Source organism: Haematobia irritans, chromosome 1 (assembly GCF_050003625.1).
Source record: "Haematobia irritans isolate KBUSLIRL chromosome 1, ASM5000362v1, whole genome shotgun sequence".
NCBI lineage: Eukaryota > Metazoa > Arthropoda > Insecta > Diptera > Muscidae > Haematobia > Haematobia irritans.
Genome location: NC_134397.1, coordinates 248,973,518 through 249,001,439, shown reverse-complemented (window position 1 = coordinate 249,001,439; position 27,922 = coordinate 248,973,518). Strand labels below are relative to the sequence as shown.

Below are 27,922 nucleotides of genomic sequence, written 5' to 3'. Positions count from 1 at the left end.
TAAAAATTGGCTTTCTTTCAACTAGATTATTTACGTTTTTATGACCTTTTAATAATCAAAATTGCAGGTTTTTAATACCTTATTTTAGTATTTCTTTAATGAATTTTTTTGGAAACTAATGTAATATTTTTAATGTAAAAATAAATATTTAATTTCAGAATAACCCCTTAAAATTTGGACAAATTTTTAGTACTCCTTCGCCTGTAATTTAATAGTGAATTGGTAAGGATTCTTTAACTTTCTTTTAACCCTGGACAGCAATCCTTATTTTTTGTACATTAACGTCATCCTTCGTCATTTTGACTACGGCTGATTTCAAGACGATATAATTTTCATCGTGAGCGAAAAAGTGAACCAAACTTGAATTTATTTTCTTATTCAATTTGGTTTTAAGTAGTATAAAACAAAAATTCATAAAACGGTCGAATTAGTGTAGCTTAAATTTACCATTTCCCAATAGACTAAAATGCATTTTAAATCGAAAATGAAATTACGTGTCGTCATTTTGACGAATGATGACTGTCTAAGGTTATCAAGAATATTTGGTTTTTTATGCATATTATTATTTTTTTCATTAGATTTTTTGAAAACCTATTTAATAATTTTATTTAATATTTAATTTCAGAGTAACCCAAATAAATTTGGACAACTTTTTATATTTCCCCTCAGCGTACAATTTAATAGAGAATTGGTAAGTTTTATATTAAAACTTTTTTCTTTCAACTAGAATATTTATTTTATTATATCTTTCAAATCGATAACACAGTTTTATGGTATTATTTGGAATACTTCATTATTTCTCTAATTGTTTCAGGTACAAATTTTATGAGATACGTTTTCCAAAGAAAAGTTGAATTCCTTACACCATTTGATAAAATGCCCCAAATATGGTAAGTTACAAGCTAAAATGAAGAATTAAAAATTATATTTCATTACATGGTGTTAATGTTTAACAATTTTCATTATTGTTTCCATTTTTTCCAGCAAGATATGTGAAAAAATTACTTACGATGAATAAAAAAAGGATAAGTCAAAATGTCCAAACAGCGGGTTCAAATGAACTACTCTCTGTTCCATGTGGTCATAATTTTTATTCACAAAAAACATTGTATTAAGAACTTTCATCATAAGTTTTTATAATAAAGTACTTTTTCTTAAAGATAGTTTAATTTTAATGTATGAAAATTCTCATAATAGTACAACGGTTTGTTGTTCCTTTAATTATTTAATTTCTCTGTACTGTGGAATGATTGATTTAAAAATAGTTTAGTCGTCGACATTTTAAAGAGACTGTTAACCAATTTTTATTATCGGGTTTCCCACAAAATAAGCAAGTAAACCAAAATAATACTGACTTTTTAACTTGGTAGGGGTATATAAATCTTATGGTGTTGTAAAAATGAACTAAACTACAATGTTATAGATGAACTAAAATTTAAGAAAATTATAAACTAGACAAGTTGAAAAAAATCTTAAGGGCTAAATCATGGTCAATATTACTACAGTTTAGTTCATTTTGCAATGGAAAAGGGTTCACTGTTTTTTCAGTGTAGAAAAAAAAAAACTATTCACATTGACTATAGTTTATTTGAGTTGTTTTTTTTTTTTTTTTTGTTTCTAACTTATTATTGTAGTTGCCTGTAGTCCATGCAATCAACCATCTAGTTGGTAGCTTACAAGTTAAGACGAAGACAAAAAAAAAGAGCTACATGAAATTCTCACATTTGATGGATATCGCGTGCAAAATTCTCATTCAAAAGAATTTACTAAATGTTTACGATATATTATCCAAATTTCAACATGGTGAGCCATGAAGCAGCCATCCCATCCCATGGCTGATGGTGGTATGGTGGCTTCCCGGTAATTAAATTAAGCTTTATTGCAATTATTTTGCGATAATAAGGCCACTTTTAGTTCCTTGCTTTTGTAACAACTAACTTGAGGGCATAGGGCCCAAATCGATCAGTTACCATCAGAAAGAAGACTTGTGGGTATACCTTCATCCATTTGCTGGTGGTAGGATATTACCCTGTATGACTGACGTAGAATTAGTTGGTTTCTGAAGGCATGCAGAAGTTAGCTTTAATGGCTTTTTAATTGATTTGGTTTTGTGTTATTGAATGAAATGGAAAAATAATAACTCAGCCAAATTGCATACAAGAAGCTGTTATAGTCCTATTTAGCTATCACATATGTATATGAGTTTTGCTTCTTCTTCTGTGCAATTTTATTGCATTTCATAATATGGATGATGGCATGTTACGTTTCTTCTAGAAGGATAGCCAGGTGTATTGCAAAACCACAGATCCATTACATGTTTTATTAATGACCATTAATACTTAAGTCAATTAGAGGGTCCTTAAATCAAAAGAGTAAAAAAAAAATATTTAAAAAAAAATTGCAACAAAAACGGAAATAGGTTTTCTCGTTTATATATTGTGGCTGTAATGACACTGCACAGAAAAAAAAGTGTCTTGTAAAATTAAGGACCATTTTGACTTCCACATAGTTCAACAAATTTACTGTAATATAGTTCATTTTTCGTATCCACAACGAAAATTAACTTAGCTAAAGCAAAACTTATGAAAATTCAGTAAATGTTTTTTAGTTCACTAACTACGAAATGGGAAGTATTTTTCCTTAAATAAATTTCCAACACAGTAGTTAATGCATCGTTGTTTCTATTATAAAAATACATGGGCAATATAAAAATCTTACTACGAAATGTGGACAATTTACTAAGAAAAAATTTTGTATGGAAAAAAAATTTTGTAGTAAAAATTAACTTAACGACATTACCGATTCGTACGATGACTATCTACAGATTATTTCCCTTTTTATTATATGTTGGAGTGTTTTTACTCACATTGAAAATTTTAGTTAAAGTAGAATAAAAATTAGTTAATATAATCCTTGACAGGTGTATATAATTTTTATAGATTCCTCATAGATTTGGTATATATTTTACCTTAACTTATAGATAGAATTCCAACTAATCAATAAACGTGCTACTGGAAAATGTGAGTACATCATGCGAGGGAGTTTTTAGAGACATTTTGTGTATATCTCGTATGATTGTTTGTGTTTGTTATTGCGTCATTTATGCTGTTGTTGGTTGTTTTGATTCTAGAGACATTGGAATGTTCCTTGTTGGTATCTTTTGTGGTGAGAGTTGTTTTTTTGCAATAGCAAGATCAGAAAGGGATCGTGTGTGTGTGTGTGGAGTTGTTTTTCTTTACGGCAGGTATGTATCCCTTATGACTATTTGTGTCTTTGAGTTTTATTGTTGCATTCAGTTATGTTGATGCGTTTATGAAGTGCACACGTGGATTTAATTTTGCAAAATTGTACGTGCGGTATTGGTGTTTATTAATGAAAATACATTTATTTCGAAACATTTTAGAAACTGAGAAGTGAATGATGTGATGTTAGAGGAATCAAAAACGCTTTTTATTGATAAAAACAAATAACAGATTAAGGAACTGTATATTTCTGTTAATATGTTAGTTTAAAATTAGTGCGGATTTTAAATTGATTTACATAAAAAATATACAACATGAGTGGTAATAGGATGATTTATATTTATTCTACATCTGGATCACAGGTTGAGAAGCAACCATTTTTTTGAATCTATATTTTTTATGTTACAGCAATTCCTACAGGTGAGTACTAAGATCGAGTTTAGCCGCTAAAATTAAAAATAAATCACTAAGCAAAGTATAAAATTATACGTCTTCGATACAAATTTAAATATAACTTGATGGAGAATAGCCCAAATTAAGTTTTTTATAAAGATTATTTTTTATAATGGATTATTAAAGAAAACTTATCATGGAAATTGTAATTTTAGCCGCTAAACTCGAACTTAATATCCACCTTAAATACTAAATGCTATACTGACAAGTGGAAATTATGTCTAATTTTATAATATTTTTTATTTCAAATATATTCTGAGACTAATTTCAATAACGTCCCATTTGTCCATGGATATGATTCCAATAATGTACCTACTGGATGGATTTTTCAATGTGGTAAGTTTTTCTATAAACGGTATTTTGTCCGTTTTTAATAAAACCAAAATTTCAATTTATTAAACATTATTTTTTTCACTTGCAGGTAGACAGGTCTCGTAATGGTAATTTTTTGAATATTCTTACTGTTTAATACTAATTAAGCTGATATCCTTATTGGCTCTAGGAAATACTCTTGAAAACCGTAAGTTAAAGATCAATATGAACGATAGAATTAATTAATTAATAATATTTTTCTTATATTTTGTATAACTTTGCAATTTCAGATGCTTATAAGCCAAATCCGTCCAACAAAAGTTAGCCAAAATCGATGAAATTGGACAATTCAATTGAATATAGCAACTTATGCCACATATATCTTTCATATGGATAGAAAACATGCAAATTTAAATTAATTAGTTTAGTCCTAATAACATAGAATATTACTCTTTTGAAGAAGCAATTACTAACTACCGACAAGTAAATGCGTCCAACGTACTAATAAAAATATTTCCTTTATTGTATATCATAAGCCATAGTTTTGTGTAATATAATAATAATTCTTTGAAATAAAATACTGGTGGTTATAGAAAATTGACTTGTTTTTTACGAAAAATGTCTTAGTTGTATACAGGCTTGTTGTACCTTTGATTCCTCAATTTCTCTATTTTTTTGTAAATTATACCGACAAACAGTTTATTTCAAACCAATTTCTTAATACAGGTTTCCCAAAAAATTGTTAATTTTTCCGGATAGCAGGAATATTTTGAATGAGTTTAACTATATTCTTCCCACAGCATAGTAATAATGAACTAAAATACGATGTAATACATGAACTAATTTATAAGAAAATCATGAACTTATCTAGATGAAAAAAATCTTTGGCGCCAAATCATGGTCATTCTTACTATGGGTTAGTTCATTTTTCATAAAAAATAGTAAACTTTTTTTTCGGTGTGTGTAGTGGCAGTTAACGATATAAAAATTGCTCATATCAATTTTCACATAAATCATATTTTCTCAAGGCGTGGTATATTTATGGCTATCCTAAGCACTCATTGATAAGAGAACAAGTATATACGGCCGTAAGTTCGGCCAGGCCGAAGCTTATGTACCCTCCATCATGGATTGCGTAGAAACTTCTTCTAAACACTGCCATCCACAATCGAATTACTTAAATTGCGGTAACGCTTGCCGATGGCAAGGTATCTTAAAACCTCCAGTTCAGTTTGACAAAGTAGACATAAAATTTTGACAAAATTTTCTACAGAAAGAAAATATTAAAAAATTTTCTATGGAAATAAAATTTTCACAAAATTTTCTATAGAAATAAAAATTTTGACAAAATTTTCTATAGAAAGAAAATTTTGACAAAAATTTCTACAGAAATAAAATTTTAACAAAATTTTCTATAGAAATAAACTTTTGACAAAATTTTCTATAGAAATAAAATCTTGGTCGATTATTTTTGGCTCTAGTGGCAACCATGATTATGAACCGATATGGACCAATTTTGGTATGGTTGTTAGCGACCATATACTAACACCTCGTTCCTACTTTAAACCGGATCGGATGAATTTTGCTCCTCCAAGAGGCTCCGGAGGTCAAATCTGGAGAACGTTTTATATGGGGGCTATATATAATTATGGACCGATATAGACCATGTTCCAAATTACAACCGGATTGGATGAAATTTGCTTCTCTTGGAGACTTCGCAAGCCAAATCTGGGGATCGGTTTATATGGGGGCTATATATAATTATGAAACGATGTGGACCAATTTTTGCACGGTTGTTAGAGACCATATACCAATACCATGTACCAAATTTCAGCCGGATCGAATGAAATATGCTTCTGTTAGAGGCTCCACAAGCCAAATCTTGGGATCGGTTTATATGGGGGCTATATATAATTATGGACCGATGTGGACCAATTTTTGCATGGTTGTTAGAGACCATATACCAAATTTCAGCCGGATCGGATGAAATATGCTTCTGTTAGAGGCTCCACAAGCCAAATCTGGGGATCGGTTTATATGGGGGCTATATATAATTATGGACCGATGTGGACCAATTTCTGCATGGTTGTTAGAGACCATATACCAACACCACATACCAAATTTCAGCCGGATCGGATGAAATATGCTTCTGTTAGAGGCTCCACTACCCAAATCTGGGGACCGGTTTATATGGGGGCTATATATAATTATGGACCGATGTGGACCAATTTTTGCATGGTTGTTACAGACCATATACCAACACCACATACCAAATTTCAGCCGGATCGGATGAAATATGCTTCTGTTAGAGGCTCTACAAGCCAAATCTGGGGATCGGTTTATATGGGGGCTATATATAATTATGGACCGATGTGGACCAATTTTTGTATGGTTGTTAGAGACCATATACCAACACCATATACCAAATTTCAGCCGGATCGGATGAAATATGCTTCTTTTAGAGGCTCCACAAGCCAAATCTGAGGGTCCCTTTATATGGGGGCTATACGTAAAAGTGGACCGATATGGCCCATTTTCAATACCATCCGACCTACATCGATAACAACTACTTGTGCCAAGTTTCAAGTCGATAGCTTGTTTCGTTCGGAAGTTAGCGTGATTTCAACAGACGGACGGACGGACGGACGGACGGACATGCTTAGATCGACTCAGAATTTCACCACGACCCAGAATATATATACTTTATGGGGTCTTAGAGCAATATTTCGATGTGTTACAAACGGAATGACAAAGTTAATATACCCCCATCCTATGATGGAGGGTATAAAAATTCATCATCAGTGATAGCACAATGGGCTTCATCCATAGAAAAAATCATCAACGGCGTGAACATTTCAATGCCGATCCATTCATGAAAGTGAGACCGCACACATGTCAAACAAACGGTGTCAATCTTACAATGACAAAATAACTTCATGCGTTCATGATTACAAATTTATAAAAAACTAGTATATACAGCACTAAGTTCGGCCGGGCCGAATCTTAAATACCCACCACCATGAATCATGGGGCCAAGACCCCAAATCGGGAGGTCGTTTTATATGGCGACCATACCATAACATGGACCAATACTCACAATATTTGGCACACGTATTTGTGATCCTACAATACCTCTAGATTTCCAAATTCAGACAAATTGGATAACAACTACGGTTTCTATAAGCCCAAGAAGTAAAATCGGGAGATCGGTCTATATGGGGACCATATCATAACATGGACCAATACTCACAATATTTGGCACACGTACACAGAAAAAAAAGTGTCTCGTAAATTTAAGAAGATTTTTACAATAATTTATTACAAGAATTTTCCAGAATTTTAGTTCATTTTTCGTATCTTGAACGAAAATTAACTAATCGAAAGGAAATTTTACAAATTCTAAGTAGCAATCGTTTAGTTCATGGCCTACAAAATACGATGGAAATTTCCTTAAAAAATTTCTTAACTGGTAGTTAAAAATTCGTTTGTCATGCTATAAAACTACTTGTGAAATGTAAAGTATTTTCTAAATAATAAGTGCAATTTACTATAAGATTTTTTTGTATGAGAAAATATTTTTTTACGAAAAATGAACTTGAAAGTGGATAGCAATTTCTTACTGACTATTCCTATAGTTAATAATTGTTGGTAAAAAATTACACAATGAAATATTTTTAGTTCACATGTAATTAAATTTATAGATATTTTCGTCAAAAATGCGAGATAACATTTTATGAAAATTTTGCAAATTTTAAGTTAAACGTTTCATCGTTCATAAACTGGTGTGCCTTTACGAATATTATTCTTAGAGTAAATTGTCAGCAGATGCGATGAACTAATGCATAGTACAGAGATCTTTATCGGAATAGTGGAATGTGATTAATGTAAAGATGATGTTACTTGAGTTTTGTTGTGTATGCATGAGCGTGGGGTTGTTTTTATTTTTGTTCATTTAGTGGCTTGTGTGTGTGTGTTTGTTATTCGTTGATGGTTTTTGGCTGGATGAGGTGCAGTGCTGCCGCTAGTGAAAAATTGAGTGAAGTAGATTTTGGAAAAAAGTGGAGTAGATTGCATAAAATTGAAGTAGCATACATTTTTGAAAGCAAAACAATAGAATTCATTTTATTATACCCTCCACCATAGGATGGGGGGTATATTAACTTTGTCATTTCGTTTGTAACACATCGAAATATTGCTCTAAGACCCCATAAAGTATATATATTCTGGGTCGTGGTGAAATTCTGAGTCGATCTAAGCATGTCCGTCCGTCTGTTAAAATCACGCTAACTTCCGAACGAAACAAGCTATCGACTTGAAACTTGGCACAAGTAGTTGTTATTGATGTAGGTCTGATGGTATTGCAAACGGGCCATATCGGTCCACTTTTACGTATAGCCCCCATATAAACGGATCCCCAAATTTCGCTTGCGGGGACTCTAAGAGAAGCAAATTTCATCCGATCCAGCTGAAATTTGGTACATGGCTTCAGCATATGATCTCTAATAACCATGCAAAAATTGGTCCACATCGGTCCATAATTATATATAGCCCCCATATAAACTGATCCCCCGATTTGGCTTGCGGAGCCTCTAAGAGAACCAAATTTCATCCGATCCGGCTGAAATTTGGTACATGGTGTAAGTATATGGTCTCTAACAACTATGCAAAAATTGGTCCACATCGGTTAATAATTCAATGATTAAAACCGCTATGTTCATCGTAATTAAAGGAATAGGAAAAACAATTAGGTAATATGGGGAAAAATTTAAAAATTTTAAGCAGAACAAAAAGTGAAGCAGATTTTTGGAAGAAGGAGTGACGAAGTAAATTTTGTGCAAATGACGCAAAATACTTCGATTGAAGTAGTAGCGGCAGCACTGATGAGGTGTTGTTTTCAATAAAGGCACATGTGTTTTTGTTGTTGTAGGAATGTTTTGGCTTTGCTTGGTTTTGTTTGGCATGCTTCAGTTGTATAGTTGGCGTTGGCGTGGGCTGTTGCATCTGTTAAGTAGGTATGAAACAAGGGAATATAAAGGCATGGAATATTTTGGATTTTTGAGTCATATATTGGTGTTTGTTTATTAAACCTTTTAAATGAAAATTATTAATATTTTATCGGTAGTTTAGAAAAAAAGTTATTAAGAATATTTAGGAAAATATGTTGAAATTGAAAGTGTATTGAAATTTTTATTATTCTATGTAAAAAATTAATATTCAATTCCAGATGAATTTGGAAAATTTTTGTTATATCTCAGCGTATAGTTTATTCATAAATTGGTAAGTATTTTTTTAATATGGCTTTCTTTTGAAAAGAATATTTTTTATGTATATTATTATTTGTTAATTATTTTTTTTTTGGAAACCAGTTTAATGTTTTTCTTTGTTGTAAAAGCGATATTTAATTTCAGAGCAACTCCAGACGGATTCAAACAAATTTAAAAAGGTAGAGAATTGGTAAGTTTTCTTTTAAAAATTGGCTTTCTTTCAACTAGAATATTTACGTTTTTATGACCTTTTAATCATCAAAATTACAGGTTTTTAATACCTTATTTTAGTATTTCTTTAATTAATTTTTTTGGAAACTAATGTAATATTTTTAATGTAAAAATAAATATTTAATTTCAGAATAACCCCTTAAAATTTTGACACATTTTTAGTACTCCTTTGCCTGTAATTTAATAGTGAATTGGTAAGTTTTCTTTAACTTTCTTTTAACCCTGGACAGCCATCCTTATTTTTTGTACATTAACGTCATCCTTCGTCATTTTGACTACGGCTGATTTCAAGACGATATAATTTTCATCGTGAGCGAAAAAGTGAACCAAACTTGCATTTATTTTCTTATTCAATTTGGTTTTAAGTAGTATAAAACAAAAATTCATAAAACGGTCGAATTAGTATAACTTAAATTTACCATTTCCCAATAGACTAAAATGCATTTTAAATCGAAAATGAAATTACGTGTCGTCATTTTGATGACTGTCTAGGAATATCAAGAAAATTTGGTTTTTTATGCATATTATTATTTTTTCATTACATTTTTTGAAAAGTTATTTAATAATTTTATTTAATGTTTAATTTCAGAGTAACCCAAATAAATTTGGACAACTTTTTATATTTCCCCTCAGCGTACAATTTAATAGAGAATTGGTAAGTTTTATATTAAAACTTTGGCTTTCTTTCAACTAGAATATTTATTTTATTTTATCCTTCACATCGATAACAACACAGTTTTATGAGTTTATTTAGAATACTTCATTATTTCTCTAATTGTTTCAGGTACCAATTTTATGAGATACGTTTTCCAAAGAAAAGTTCAATTCCTTACACCATTTGATAAAATGCCCCAAATATGGTAAGTTACAAGCTAAAATGAAGAATTAAAAATTATATTTCATTACATGGTATTAATTTTTAACAATTTTCATTATTGTTTCCATTTTTCCAGCAAGATATGTGAAAAAATTACCTACGATGAATAAAAAAAGGATAAGTCAAAATGTCCAAACAGTGGGTTCAAATGAACTACTCTCTTTTCCATGTGGTCATAATTTTTATTCACAAAAAACATTGTATTAAGAACTTTCATCATAAGTTTTTATAATAAAGTACTTTTTCTTAAAGATAGTTTAATTTTAATGTATGAAAATTCTCATAATAGTACAACGGTTTGTTGTTCCTTTAATTATTTAATTTCTCTGTACTGTGGAATGATTGATTTAAAAATAGTTTAGTCGTCGACATTTTAAAGAGACTGTTAACCAATTTTTATTATCGGGTTTCCCACAAAATAAGCAAGTAAACCAAAATAATACTGACTTTTTAACTTGGTAGGGGTATATAAATCTTATGGTGTTGTAAAAATGAACTAAACTACAATGTTATAGATGAACTAAAATTTAAGAAAATTATAAACTAGACAAGTTGAAAAAAATCTTAAGGGCTAAATCATGGTCAATATTACTACAGTTTAGTTCATTTTGCAATGGAAAAGGGTTCACTGTTTTTTCAGTGTATTTGTGATCCTACAATACCTCTAGATTTCCAAATTCAGGTAAATTGAATAAAAACTACGGTTTCTATAAGGCCAAGACCCCAAATCGGGAGGTCGTTTTATATGGGGACCATACCATAACATGGACCAATACTCACAATATTTGGCACACGTTTTGTGGTCCTACAATACCTCTAGATTTCCAATTTCAGGTAAATTGAATAAAAACTGCGGTTTCTATAAGCCCAAGAAGTAAAATCGGGAGATCGGTCTATATGGGGGCTATACCAAAATATGGACCGATACTCACCATTTTCGGCACACGTATTTGTGGTCCTACAATACCTCTAGATTTCCGATTTCAGGTAAATTGAATAAAAACTGCGGTTTCTATAAGCCCAAGAAGTAAAATCGGGAGATCGGTCTATATGGGGGCTATACCAAAATATGGACCGATACTCACCATTTTCGGCACACGTATTTGTGGTCCTACAATACCTCTAGATTTCCAATTTCAGGTAAATTGAATAAAAACTGCTGTTTCTATAAGCCCAAGAAGTAAAATCGGGAGATCGGTCTATATGGGGGCTATACCAAAACATGGACCGATAATCACCATTTTTGGCACACATCTTTATGGTCGCAAAATATCTCTAGATTTCAAATTTCAGGCAAATTGGATAAAAACTACGATTTCTATAAGCCCAAGACCCTAAATCGGGAGGTCGGTTTATATGGGGACTATATCGAAACCTGGACCGATATAGCCCATCTTCGAACTTGACCTGCCTGCAGACAAAAGACGAGTTTGTGCAAAATTTCAGCACGATTGCTTCATTATTGAAGACTGTAGCGTGATTACAACAGATAGACAGACAGACAGATAGACGGACAGACGGACATCGTTATATCGTCTTAGAATTTCTCCCTGATCAAGAATATATATACTCTATATAGTCGGAAATCGATATTTCGATGTGTTACAAACGGAATGACAAACTTATTATACCCCCGTCACCATTCTATGGTGGTGGGTATAACAAGTAAGGAAAGTCTAAAGTCGGGCGGGGCCGACTATATTATGCCCTGCACCACTTTGTAGATCTAAATTTTCGATACCATATCACATCCGTCAAATGTGTTGAGAGCTTTATATAAAGGTTTGTCCCAAATACATACATTTAAATATCACTCGATCTGGACAGAATTTGATAGACTTCTACAAAATTTATAGACTCAAAATTTAAGTCGGCTAATGCAATAGAGTGGAACACAATGTTAGTAAAAAACAAGTAAGGAAAGTCTAAAGTCGGACGGGGCCGACTATATTATACCCTGCACCACTTTGTAGTGCAGGGTATAATATAGTCGACCCTCAACACATTTGACCCTGCACCGTCAAATGTGTTGACGGTGCAGGGTCAAATGTGTTGAGGGCTATATAAAGGTTTGTCCCAAATATATACATTTAAATATCACTCATATATATATATATATATATATATATATATATATATATATATATATATATATATATATATATATATATATATATATATATATATATATATATATATATATATATATATATATATATATATATATATATATATATATATATATACATTTAAATTTCAACCAAAACTCTGGCTTTTAGGACCATATTAGTCCATATCGGGCGAAAGATATATATGGGAGCTATATCTAAATCTGAACCGATTTCAATCAAATTTTGCACACTTGACTATACTACTAATTGTACTCCTTGTGCAAAGTTTCAACCAAATTCGGCCAAAAAACTGGCTTCTGGGGCCATATAACTCCATATCGGGCGAAAGATATATATGGGAGCTATATCTAAATCTGAACCGATTTCAATAAAATTTTGCACACTTGACTATACAACTAAGTGTTATTTGTGTACAAAATTTCAAGCAAATCGGTATAAAACTCTGGCTGCATATTAGTGCATATCGGGCGAAAGATATATATGGGAGCTATATCTAAATCTGAACCGATTTCTTCCAAAATCAATAGGCTTCTATTCTGACCCAAATTAGGGACATGTGCCAAATATGAAGGCGATTGGACTTAAATTGCGACCTAGACTTTGATCACAAAAATGTGTTCACAGACAGACGGACGGACGGACAGACGGACATGGTTATATCGACTCAGGGACCCACCCTGAGCATTATTGCCAAAGACACCATGTGTCTATCTCGTCTCCTTCTGGGTGTTACAAACATATGCACTAACTTATAATAGCCTGTTCCACAGTGTGGCGCAGGGTATAAAAATATGGGAAACATTTAAATCTGAAGCAATTTTAAGGAAACTTCCAAAAAGTTTATTTATGATTTATCGCTCGATATATAAGTATTAGAAGTTTATTAGTGTCATTTTTACAACTTTTCGACTAAGCAGTGGCGATTTTACAAGGAAAATGTTGGTATTTTGACCATTTTTGTCGAAATCAGAAAAGCATACATATGGGAGCTATATCTAACTCTGAACCGATTTCAACCAAATTTGGCAAACATAGGTATAATGCTAATTCTACTGCCTGTGCAAAATTTCAACTAAATCGGAGTTAAAAATTGGCCTCTGTGGGCAAATGAGTGTAAATCGGGCGAAAGCTATATATAGGAGATATATCTAAATCTGAACCGATTTCAACCAAATTTGGTACGCATAGCTACAATGCTAATTCTACTCCCTGTGCAAAATGTCAACTACATCGGAGCAACTAATTGGCCTCTGTGGTCATATGAGTGTAAATCGGGCGAAAGCTATATATGGGAGCTATATCTAAATCTGAACCGATTTTAACCAAATTTGGCACGCATAACTACAATGCTAATTCTACTCTCTGTGCAAAATTTCAATTAAATCGGAGTAAAAGATTGGCCACTGTGGTCATATGAGTGTAAATCGGGCGAACGATATATATGGGAGCTATATATAAATCTGAACCGATTTCAATAAAATTTGGCACACTTGACTACACTACTAATTGTACTCCTAGTGAAAAATTTCAACCAAATTGGGGTAAAACTCTGGCTTCTGGGTCCGTATTAGTCCATATCGGGCGAACGATATATATGGGAGCTATATATAAAACTGAACCGATTTCAATAAAATTTGACACACTTGACTATAGTACTAATTGTTCTTCTTGTGCAAAATTTTAAGCAAATTAGGGTAAAACTCTGGCTTCTGGGGCCACATAAGTCCATATCAGGCGAAATATATATATATATATATATATGGGAACTATATCTACATCTGAAGGGATCAAATCAATAGGGATCTATTCTGAGCCAAATTTGAAGTCGAATGGACTAAAACTGCGAACTAGGCTTTGATTACAAAAATGTGTTCACGGACAGACGGACATCGCTATATCGACTCAAGAGCCCACCCTGAGCATTTTTGCCAAAGACACCATTTGTCTATCTCGTCTCCTTCTGGGTGTTGCAAACATATGCACTAACTTATAATAACCCTGTTCCACAGTGTGGCGCAGGGTATAAGCAGTTATGTATAGGTAAGTCTACAAATAATTACGAATCAACATGAAAATTAAAATATGGGGATCGCTTATATGGGGGCTATATAGAATTATGAACTTGATATTGACAAATTTTTGTGTGATTGGGGATCGATTTATCGGAGGGTATAGCCCTCAGATAACTATAGACCGATATGGACCTAGTTAGGCATGGTTGTTAACGGCTTTATACTAGCACAATGTACCAAATTTCAACTCGGATGAAATTTGCTCCTCCAAGAGATATGGACCACTTTTGCCATGGTTGTTAAATATCATACACTACTACCACGTATCAAATGTCAACCAGATCGGATGAATTTGGCATCTCCAAAAGGCACAGGAGGTCAAAGTTGGGGATCGGTTTATATGGGGGCTATATATAATTATGGACTGATATGAACGAATTCATGGTGGATATCATATACTAACATCACGTACCAAATTTCAACCGTATCGGATGAATTTTTCTCTTCCAAGGGGCTCCGGAGGTCAAATCTGGGGATCGGTTTATATGGGGGCTATATATAATTATGAACCGATGAGGACCAATTTTTGCATGGTTGTTAGAGACCATATACTAACACCATGTACCAAATTTCAGCCGGATCGGATGAAATTTGCTTCTCTTAGAGGCTCCGCAAGCAAAATCGGGAGATCGGTTTATATGGGGGCTATACGTAATTAGGGACCGATGTGGACCAATTTTTACATGGTTGTTAGAGCCATATACTAACACTATGTACCAAATTTCAGCCGGATCAGATTAAATTAGAGCAATCGCAAGCCAAATTTGGGGGTCCGTTTATATGGGGGCTATACGTAAAAGAGGACCAATATGGCCCATTTGCAATACCATCCGACCTACATCAATAACAACTACTTGTGCCAAGTTTCAAGTCGATAGCTTGTTTCGTTCGGAAGTTAGCATGATTTCAACAGACGGATGGACGGACGAACGGACGGACATGCTTAGATCGACTCAGAATTTCACCACGACCCAGAATATACTTTATGGGGTCTTAGAGCAATAGTTCGATGTATTACAAATGGAATGACAAAGTTAATTCCATTAATATGGTGGAGGGTATAAAAATTGGTGTCGGTCAAAGCAGGGATCGAACCCAGGACCCTTGGCATGCAAGGCGGACGTACCAAACACTGCTCCACGTCACCAAAAAATGTATCTTTAACAATGTTATGTTGTTAAACAATGTTATGTTTGCATCGGCTCGTGGGCGCCGCAAGCTATGCTATATAAATACAACTTATAACGATAATTATCTCTTGATGACCATAACAGCTACGTAGCCCAGTGGATAGTGTGCTGGCTTACAAACTATGTGGTCCGCTGTTCGAATCCCCGTCCGGCAAAAGGTAAAATTTTAAAAAATTATAAAATTGAATAATTTCTTCTAAAGGGTGGTTAAAATTTCAAGGGCCGATGTTGATTTTGAATAAACCACAAACTTTTTAGGAAATTATTGTAATTTTATTTTCACACAAAAAAATAACAATTAATTTTATTGTCAATACAATTAAAATTGTGTTTAAATTTGTAAAAACAATTACGATTTTAATCACATTAGCAACCATTTTTGTTATATCAACAAAAATTTTGTTATATCAACAAAAAATTTGTTGAACTTAAAAATTTTTGTAACAACAATTAATTGTTAGCTCAAAAATTATAATATTATTTTGTTTGTTATTATGATATATTGGTATTACTCAATTATGTGTGGACCGTGACCTCGGTGGCACACCTTCATCCGATGGTCCAAATTTTCGATGACGCTGAGGCATAATGGAAGTTCTATGCCGTTAATGTGCCGAATTATCTCATCCTTTAGCTCTTTAATTGTTGCTAGCTTATCGACGTACACCTTTTCTTTCAAATAACCCCAAAGGAAAAAGTCCAACGGTGTCAAATCACATGATCTTGGCGGCCAATTGACATTGCCATTACGTGAGATAACACGGCCATTGAATTTGTTGCGCAAAAGAGCCATTGTTTCGTTAGCTGTGTGGCAAGTGGCACCGTCCTGCTGAAACCACATATCGTCCACATCCATATCTTCGAATTCGGGCCATAAAAAGTTCGTTATCATCTCACGATAGCGAACACCATTCACAGTAACTGCCTGACCGGCCTCATTTTGGAAAAAATACGGCCCGATGATGCCACCAGCCCATAAACCGCACCAAACCGCACCAAACAGTCACTCTTTGTGGGTGCATTGGTTTTTCGACAATCACTCTTGGATTCTCATTCGCCCAAATGCGGCAATTCTGTTTATTGACGAATCCACTGAGGTGAAAATGTGCCTCATCACTGAAGATGATTTTCTTCGAAAAATGATCATCCACTGTTGCCATTTCTTGGAACCATTTAACACGTTGTTGAATTGTGTATATATCCATGGTTCAAATTGAGTAAGTCTGAAATAGAGCAATGTCGAATAAAATTCGGAAAAAACTTGGCGTTTAGGTGTGGTTCACATTCAACATCGGCCCTTACAATTTAACCACCCTTTACAAAGTTTGTATTACAGAAAAAGGTGCTAAAAACTAAAAAACTCGTGGAAGTGAGAAAAATGTGAGGAATATACAATTAGGCAGATAAAAATTTTTGAGCACAATTTCTTTGGGAGAAAATTCTTCTAAGCATATAATATTTTTGGGTTCAAAATGTTTCCAAACATATTATATGTTCACATAATAACATATAGTTTTTTGGAAAACAACATTATTGAATTTGGATGGAAAAATTCATAATGTTTGGAACTTAGACTACCCAAACATATTATATTGTTTAGACCAATATGCTTTCAAACATATTATATATTGGAAGAAATCAAATATAAAAATGTTTGGGCAATACCAAAAAATGTATGTGCTTGAAGCAAAATGTGTTTGGCAGTATATGTTACAGAAGCGTTTTTTTTTTTTTTTGAGGGTGTCGAATTGCTAGAAAAGCGTTGGACTAAGTGTATTGAAGTTTCAAGAGATTATATTGAAAAATAAAAATATTTTTGAAAAACTTACTATTCTTTTTCATTGATAGGCTAAGAAGTTTCCGAACCGCCCGTATAGTCGGAAATCAACATTTCGATGTGTTACAAATGGAATGACAAACTTATTATACCCCCGTCACCATTCTATGGTGGTGGGTATAAAGCTCATATACTGAAAATATATGAGCTTGAAGCATATGTAACAGGTGTTTTTTTTTTTTTTTTGGTATGGAAGTATAATCAAAACGATCACTAAGTGAGTTATAAAACTTTAAAGTTATAATTAATGGTTCATTAAATAATTTTTGGTTGAAGCGTACTGAGTGCGATGGTGCTGAGTCCGGTTGGAATATTCATGGTCAGCTGGCGAAATGTTTATCTGCCCAAGGCTTCAGTGTTCTTAGGACATTTTCCCGATAATATTAGGTATTTGCTGTGACACTATGTGGGTGAATGCCGGGGGCAATTAGCCACATAGGTATTAGTTCAAGCTCATTTTTTGAACTCAACACTTACTGCATGGTCTCCATAAAGTATGACTTTAATACCAACAACGATGATTCCAAACTTGAAACAAAAAAAAAAAAAAAAACAAAATTTGCCCATTTACTGAATAGGCCCTGGAGCTTAGCATACTACAATGATTATGTGAAATTTGAAAAGTTTTTCAGATTGACAAATTCAAAACAATTTGACATATTCAAAACAAAATGGGTAAGGTGGGTACTATATTTCCACCATCACCAAATCACAAACTGAGAACTGCAAAAATATATATGACGACAATTATATTTTTATTGAACCTTTTCAAATTATGAATGGACAATTTTTTGCAAAAATTGATTTAAAAAAATAATCGGTAAAATATGTTGATTTTCGGCGAGGAAATCGATCGTAGTACTTACATTTAGGCGGCATAGACTGCCGTAAATCTTTCTATGAATGGGCCTAAAAGGCGTGTCCCACCACAAAAATATGTCACGTAACAGAAAAAAAACGGATGAGTTGGTAAGATCAGGAGCTATATTAGACACAATTCATTGACTGTAGCAACCTACAAACTAATATTGCATACTCCTGGAGAACTACAATGTCAGAAAATGCGGTATCGCAATGGATTAACTTTTCAAGTCAGTCAGAAACTAACTCCACAAATGGATACTATCACATATTGTATTAACTTAAGAAATTGCGGAAATCGTTAATGTATTCTAGTTTCCTAAATGTGTCCATCAATGATTTCTTCGATAGGCACTCTATATTGGATGCTAACTGCAAATTTCATTTGCAACCTCATTGGGTCAGCTTCTGAATCAACTGTTGAATGGGATCAGCAGCATCAGCAGCAGCAGCAGCAGCTCTAGTATAACAAATAAGAAAGTGTCATTTATCACGCAAATACCAAGATGGTATGCAATTAAAAAGTTACAGTGCAAAACTACATGTGTATGTGCAAATTGAGGACATATGTACGGGATGGTGTTCCAACAAATTGTCTCAACTTCTTGAGAAAAACCATATGCAACGATAAGTTAACAAACAAAAGGTAACAACAAATGAGCCACTTAAAATGTGATCATCTGACGCGGTTTCCACCGCTTGATTTTCATTTTTTTATTCTGCGTTTTTTGTAAGGAAATAAAGGTGAGGTATACATGAGCGGAATGGGAGCTTTCAACAAAGAGATCAACATAAAATGCAAACAACAACCAATTAAGCTTCTTGCCCAAGTCATATCCTCTTTAGAGATTATGCAGATGAAGAAACGAACAGACAGACAGACAGACAAACTTTTACCATAAACCTCAAATGAAACAACATAGTCTGACTTAATTAATTGGCCAGAAAATGCGTGCATGCTCGAAAGCCAACAATAAATGACCAGATGACAAAGATTCACAGAATCATCTCCTTCGCAAATAGGGGTGTACATTTCAACAATGGTGGATTTTATTAGAATCATAGGCAGTCATATTTAAAATTCTGACGAAATTTCACTTTTATAGAAAATTTCGTCGAAATTTAATTTTTAGATAGTAGAAAATTTCGTCGAAATTTTATTTTTATAAAAAATTTCGTGGAAATGTTATTTTTATAGAAAATTTTGTCGAAATTTCATTTTTATAGAAAATTTCGTCGAAATTTTATTTTTATACAAAATTTAGTCAAAATTTTATTTTTATAAAAAATTTCGTCGAAATGTTATTTTTATAGAAGATTTCGTCGAAATTTTATTTTTATAGTAGATTTCGTCGAAATTTCATTTTTATAGAAAAATTCGTTGAAATTTTATTTTTATAGAAAATTTTTTCAAAATTTTATTTTTGTAGATAATTTCGTCCAAATTTTATTTTTATAGAAAATTTCGTTAAGTTTTATTTTTATAGAAAAATTTTGTCGAAATTTCATTTTTATAGAAAAATTCGTTGAAATTTTATTTTTATAGAAAATTTTGTCGAAATTTCATTTTTATAGAAAATTTCGTCGAAATTTTATTTTTATACAAAATTTAGTCAAAATTTTATTTTTATAAAAAATTTCGTCGAAATGTTATTTTTATAGAAGATTTCGTCGAAATTTTATTTTTATAGTAGATTTCGTCGAAATTTCATTTTTATAGAAAAATTCGTTCAAATTTTATTTTTATAGAAAATTTTTTCAAAATTTTATTTTTGTAGATAATTTCGTCCAAATTTTATTTTTATAGAAAATTTCGTTAAGTTTTATTTTTATAGAAAAATTTTGTCGAAATTTCATTTTTATACAAAAATTCGTTGAAATTTTATTTTTATAGAAAATTTCGTCGAAATTTTATTTTTATAGAAGATTTCGTCGAAATTTTATTTTTATATAAAATTTCGTCGCAATATTATTGTTATAGAAAATTTCGTCGCAATTTTTTTTAGAATATTTTGTAAAAATTTTAGATTTAGAGAGTTTTTCGTTGATATATTTTTTTTTTTGCATAGGAAATGTCGTCGAAATTTTATTTTATATTTATAAATTTATTTATAATTTTATTTTTATAGAAGATTTCGTCGATATTTTATTTTTATAGAAAATTTAGTCGAAATTTTATTTTTATAGAAAATTTTGTCGAAATTTCATTTTTATAGAAAATTTCGTCGAAATTTTATTTTTATACAAAATTTAGTCAAAATTTTATTTTTATAAAAAATTTCGTCGAAATGTTATTTTTATAGAAGATTTCGTCGAAATTTTATTTTTATAGTAGATTTCGTCGAAATTTCATTTTTATAGAAAAATTCGTTGAAATTTTATTTTTATAGAAAATTTTTTCAAAATTTTATTTTTGTAGATAATTTCGTCCAAATTTTATTTTTATAGAAAATTTCGTTAAGTTTTATTTTTATAGAAAAATTTTGTCGAAATTTCATTTTTATAGAAAAATTCGTTGAAATTTTATTTTTATAGAAAATTTTGTCGAAATTTCATTTTTATAGAAAATTTCGTCGAAATTTTATTTTTATACAAAATTTAGTCAAAATTTTATTTTTATAAAAAATTTCGTCGAAATGTTATTTTTATAGAAGATTTCGTCGAAATTTTATTTTTATAGTAGATTTCGTCGAAATTTCATTTTTATAGAAAAATTCGTTAAAATTTTATTTTTATAGAAAATTTTTTCAAAATTTTATTTTTGTAGATAATTTCGTCCAAATTTTATTTTTATAGAAAATTTCGTTAAGTTTTATTTTTATAGAAAAATTTTGTCGAAATTTCATTTTTATAGAAAAATTCGTTGAAATTTTATTTTTATAGAAAATTTTGTCGAAATTTCATTTTTATAGAAAATTTCGTCGAAATTTTATTTTTATACAAAATTTAGTCAAAATTTTATTTTTATAAAAAATTTCGTCGAAATGTTATTTTTATAGAAGATTTCGTCGAAATTTTATTTTTATAGTAGATTTCGTCGAAATTTCATTTTTATAGAAAAATTCGTTGAAATTTTATTTTTATAGAAAATTTTTTCAAAATTTTATTTTTGTAGATAATTTCGTCCAAATTTTATTTTTATAGAAAACTTCGTTAAGTTTTATTTTTATAGAAAAATTTTGTCGAAATTTCATTTTTATACAAAAATTCGTTGAAATTTTATTTTTATAGAAAATTTCGTCGAAATTTTATTTTTATAGAAGATTTCGTCGAAATTTTATTTTTATATAAAATTTCGTCGCAATATTATTGTTATAGAAAATTTCGTCGCAATTTTTTTAGAATATTTTGTAAAAATTTTAGATTTAGAGAGTTTTTCGTTGATATATTTTTTTTTGCATAGGAAATGTCGTCGAAATTTTATTTTATATTTATAAATTTATTTATAATTTTATTTTTATAGAAGATTTCGTCGATATTTTATTTTTATAGAAAATTTAGTCGAAATTTTATTTTTATAGAAAATTTTGTCGAAATTTCATTTTTATAGAAAATTTCGTCGAAATTTTATTTTTATACAAAATTTAGTCAAAATTTTATTTTTATAAAAAATTTCGTCGAAATGTTATTTTTATAGAAGATTTCGTCGAAATTTTATTTTTATAGTAGATTTCGTCGAAATTTCATTTTTATAGAAAAATTCGTTGAAATTTTATTTTTATAGAAAATTTTTTCAAAATTTTATTTTTTGTGGATAATTTCGTCCAAATTTTATTTTTATAGAAAATTTCGTTAAGTTTTATTTTTATAGAAAAATTTTGTCGAAATTTCATTTTTATACAAAAATTCGTTGAAATTTTATTTTTATAGAAAATTTCGTCGAAATTTTATTTTTATAGAAGATTTCGTCGAAATTTTATTTTTATAGAAAATTTTGTCGAAATTTCATTTTTATAGAAAATTTCGTCGAAATTTTATTTTTATACAAAATTTAGTCAAAATTTTATTTTTATAAAAAATTTCGTCGAAATGTTATTTTTATAGAAAATTTCGTCGAAATTTTATTTTTATACAAAATTTAGTCAAAATTTTATTTTTATAAAAAATTTCGTCGAAATGTTATTTTTATAGAACATTTCGTCGAAATTTTAGTTTTATAGAAAATTTTGTCGAAATTTTATTTGTATAGAAAATGTTGTCAAAATTGTAGCTTTGTAAAAAATTTCGTCGATATTTTATTTTTATAGAAAATTTCGACGAAATTTTATTTTTATGGAAAATTTCATCGAGTTTTTAGTTTTATAGAAAATTTCGTCGAATTTTGTTATCTATGGAAAATTTTGTCGGCATTTTATTTTTATTTTTATTCTTATAGGAGATATCGTCGAAATTTTAGTTTTTATAGAAAATTTTGTAAAAATTTTAGTTTTGTAGAAAATTTTGTAAAAATTTTAGTTTTATAGAAAATTTTGCCAAAATTTTAGTTTTTGAGAAAATTTCGTCGAAATTTTATTTTAATAAAAATTTTGTAAAAATTTATAGAAAATTTTATCGAAATTTATTTTTATAGAAAATTTTGCTGAAATTTCATTTTTATAGAAGATTTCGTCAAATTTGATTTATATAGAAAATTTCGTCGAAATTTTATTTTTATATAAAATTTCGTCGCAATTTTATTTTTTTAAAGAAAATTTCCTCCCAATTTTATTTTTTAGAATATTTTGTAAACATTTTAGATTTAGAGAGTTTTTCGTCGATATTTTTTTTTTGCATAGAAAATTTTGTCGAAATTTTATTTTTATAGAAAATGTCGTCGAAATTTTATTTTTATAGAAAATTTCGTCGAAATTTTATTTGTATAGAAAATTTTGTCAATATTTTAGCTTAATAAAAAATTTCGCCGATATTTTATTTTTATAGAACATTTCGACAAAATTTTATTTTTATGGAAAATTTCATCGAGTTTTTAGTTTTATAGAAAATTTCGTCGAATTTTGTTATTTATGGAAAATTTTGTCGGCATTTTATTTTTATAGAAAATGTCGTCTAAATTTAATTTTTATAGCAAATTTTCCCGAAGGATTATTTTTATAGAAAATATCATCGAAATTTTATTTTTATAAAAAATTTCGTCGAAATTTTACTTTGGTAGAAAAATTTTATTTTTATGCAAATTTTTATTTTTTTAGAATATTTCGAAATTCCAAAACAATTTCGTGAAAATTTTATTTTATAGAAAATTTCGTCGACATGTTTGTATAGAAAATTTCGTCAAAATTTTATTTGTATTTCATAGATATTTGATTTCTTCTATATTTTATTTTTATAGAAAATTTCGACAAAGTTCGGTTATTATAGAAAATTCCGTCGAAATTATTTTTATTTTTATAGAAAATTTTATTTTTAAAGATACTGTTGTCGCAATTTTAATTTTAAAGTAAATTTTGTCGAAATTTATTTTTTATATAGAATTTCGTCGAAATGTGATTTTTATAAAAAATTTCGTCAAAATTTTAGTTTAATGAAAATTTTGTCGACATTTTATTTTTATAGAAAAAAGGCCCAAATTTTATTTTTATAACAACGTTTTATTTTTATAGAAAATTGTGACGAAATTTTATTTTTATAGAGAATTTCGACAAAATCCGGTTTTTATAGAAAATTCCGCCAAAAATTTGATTTTTATAGAAACCTTCGTCGAAATTTGATATTTATAGAAAATTTCGTCGTAATTTTATTGTTGTAAATTTTTTTTATAGACAATTCGATCACAATGTACAGTGTACATAGGATTCCAACCAATAGGAGCATACTCTAGCCTAGATCTTACAAAGTTCATATACAATATCAAATTTTATTTCGTACAAATTTCATTTTTATAGAATATTTTGTCAAAGTTTGATTTTTACAGAATATTTCGTCGACTTTTTTTTTGTCTAAACAATTTCGTTGAAAATTCATTTTTATAGAAAATGTCGTAGAAAATTAATATTTATAGAAATTTTCGTTGACATTTTGTCTGTATTTTATTTGTCGAAATTATTTATTTATTTTCATAGAAAATTCGCCGAAATTTCATTTTTATAGAAATTTCTTCAAAATTTTTTATTTATAGAAATTTCTTCGAAATTTTTTATTTATAGAAAATTTCTCCACAATTTTTTAATTTATAGAAAATTTCTTCGATTTTTTTATAGATATTTTCGAAATTTTAGTTTTATAGAAAATTTTGTTGAAATTTTATGTTATAGATTTTTTTTTCGAAATTTTATGTTAATAGTAAATTTCTTCCATATTTTTTTTTTAATTTTCAGGAATTTCCATATTTTCCCCAATGGAATCCCTACACGCAACCAATTTAGCCATTTGTTGCTCATATCTACCAGCTAACAAAACATACTGACTTAATGTTTTGCTTATTTCAGGCCTGCTGCATCTTCTTCTACTCCTCGGCTGCATCTTCATCCACATCATGGTCATCTCCATCATCTTGATAGTTAGCGCAACTGAATTGCGATTTAAATTTTGTCGCTTTAACGTTAATGGTAATATTTTATTAAGCTCCATTTTGCACAGTATACAACCTCTTTTACGTCGGCTGCCGACACAGATGTTCAGTGTTAGATAAGGTCATTCCCGGTATGTTGGTTGTTCCAATGGTAGTTGTCGGTATGCGGACAACATAAGAATAACAACCACAACAGGATGTTGTAGAGCGACATACCGCTCTACTCTTGCGGCCTAATGGCGACTAAATGTCTGGCAAAGAAAATTTAGCAAGCGCAAAATTTTCCCATTTTTGGGGCTGCCCGTTTTGTTTGCCTAATAAAGTAGTGGCGGTGGACTTGTTTTTTTTTTGCGTGCAACCAACCAAACAACCAACCCACCTTCATAGCCATCACTATTAATGATCTGGGCATCTGGGAATTGTTGAGATCTGCTGCGCGGACATACTGCTGCGTATCATGAATCGCTATTTTATTCAAAGTTTTTGACAAAGCAAATGAGCAGAAGTTTTGTTTGTTTTTTGTTAATTCAAAAACCACAAAATTAAAAAGAAAACTATTTTTGCTGGAAAAGAAGGTGTGTAAGGAGTACAGTGGTAGATTTGGGAATGTTTTCAATAGTTTATAATGATGGAATGTAACTTTCACATCATATATGGTTAATTTCTATAGAAAATGTTGTCAACATTTTATTTCTAACGAAAATTTTGTCCAAATTTTATTTCTAACGAAAATTTTGTCAAAATTTTATTTCTATAGAAAATTTTGTCAAAATTTTATTTCTATAGAAAATTTGGTCCAAATTTTATTTCTATAGAAAATTTGGTCCAAATTTTAATTCTACAGTAAATTTTGTCAAAAAAAAATTTTATAGAAAATTTTGTAAAAATTTTATTTCTATAAAAAAAAATTGTAAAAATTTTATTTCTAACGAAAATTTTGTCCAAATTTTATTTCTATAGAAAATTTGGTCCAAATTTTAATTCTACAGTAAATTTTGTCAAAAAAAAAATTTATAGAAAATTTTGTAAAAATTTTATTTCTATAAAAAAAAATTTGTAAAAACTTTATTTCTATAGAAAATTTTGTCAAAATTTTATTTTTATAGAAAATTTTGTTAAAATTTTATTTCTATAGAAAATTTTGTAAAAATTTTATTTCTATAGAAAATTTTGTCAAAATTTTATTTTTATAGAAAATTTTGTGAAATGTTTATTTCTATAGAAAATTTTGTCAAAATTTTATTTCTATTAATTTTTTTTTTTTTAATTTTTATTTCCATAGAAAATTTTGTCAAAATTTTATTTCTATAGAAAATTTTGTCAAATGTTTATTTCTATAGAAAATTTTTTCAAAATTTTATATTTATAGAAAATTTTGTTAAAATTTTATTTCTATAGAAAATTTTGTCAAAATTTTATTTTTGTAGAAAATTTTGTCAAAATTTTATTTTTATAGAAAATTTTGTCAAAATTTTATTTCTATAGAAAATTTTGTCAAAATTTTATTTTTTAGAAAATTTGGTCCAAATTTTATTTCTATAGAAAATTTTGTCAAAATTTTATTTCTATAGAAAATTTGGTCCAAATTTTATTTCTACAGTAAATTTTGTAAAAAAAAAAAAATTTATAGAAAATTTTGTAAAAAATTTATTTCTATAAAAAAAAAATTGTAAAAATTTTATTTCTATAGAAAATTTTGTCAAAATTTTATTTTTATAAAAAATTTTGTTAAAATTTTATTTCTATAGAAAATTTTGTCAAAATTTTATTTCTATAGAAAATTTTGTCAAAATTTTATTTTTATAGAAAATTTTGTGAAATGTTTATTTCTATAGAAAATTTTGTCAAAATTTTATTTCTATAGTAAATTTTGTTAAAATTTCATTTCTATAGAAAATTTTGTCAAAATTTTATTTCTACAGTACATTTTGTAAAATTTTTTTTTTTTTTTATAGAAAATTTTGTAAAAATTTTATTTCTATAAAAAAAATTTGTAAAAATTTTATTTCTATAAAAAAAATTGTAAAAATTTTATTTCTATAGAAAATTTTGTAAAACTTTTATTTCTATAAAAAAATTTTGTAAAAATGTTATTTCTATAGAAAATTTTGTCAACATTTTATTTCTATAAAAAAAAAAATTGTAAAAATTTTATTTCTATAGAAAATTTCATTTCTGTAGAAAAATTTGTCAAAATTTTATTTCTACAGTAAATTTTGTCAAAATTTTATTTCTACAGAAAATTTTGTTACAATTTCATTTCTATAGAAAATTTTGTTAAAATTTTATTTCTATAGAAAATTTGGTCCAAATTTTATTTCTACAGTAAATTTTGTCAAAAAAAAAAAAATTTATAGAAAATTTTGTAAAAATTTTATTTCTTTAAAAAAATTTTGTAAAAATTTTATTTCTATAGAAAATTTTGTAAAACTTTTATTTCTATAAAAAAAAAATTGTAAAAATGTTATTTCTATAGAAAATTTTGTCAACATTTTATTTCTATAAAAAAAAAAATTTTGTAAAAATTTTATTTCTATAGAAAATTTCATTTCTGTAGAAAAATTTGTCAAAATTTTATTTCTTCAGTAAATTTTGTCAAAATTTTATTTCTACAGAAAATTTTGTTACAATTTCATTTCTATAGAAAATTTTGTCAAAATTTTATTTCTATAGAAAATTTGGTCCAAATTTTATTTGTACAGTAAATTTTGTCAAAAAAAAATTTATAGAAAATTTTGTAAAAATTTTATTTCTATAAAAAAAATTGTAAAAATTTTATTTCTATAGAAAATTTTGTCAAAATTTTATTTTTATAGAAAATTTTGTTAAAGTTTTATTTCTATAGAAAATTTTGTCAAAATTTTATTTCTATAGAAAATTTTTTAAAAATTTTATTTCTATAGAAAATTTTGTTAAAATTTTATTTCTATAAAAAATTTTGTC

General features: G+C 28.8%; 1 long non-coding RNA gene across 1 annotated transcript; it reads left to right on the top strand.

Annotated features, from left to right (window-relative positions):
- Window positions 1–4,115: 4,115 nt before the first annotated feature.
- Window positions 4,116–4,474, top strand: LOC142219613 (uncharacterized). Its single transcript, XR_012717665.1, has 2 exons — window positions 4,116–4,215; window positions 4,298–4,474. It is a non-coding gene; the product is annotated as an uncharacterized LOC142219613 (long non-coding RNA).
- Window positions 4,475–27,922: the final 23,448 nt, after the last annotated feature.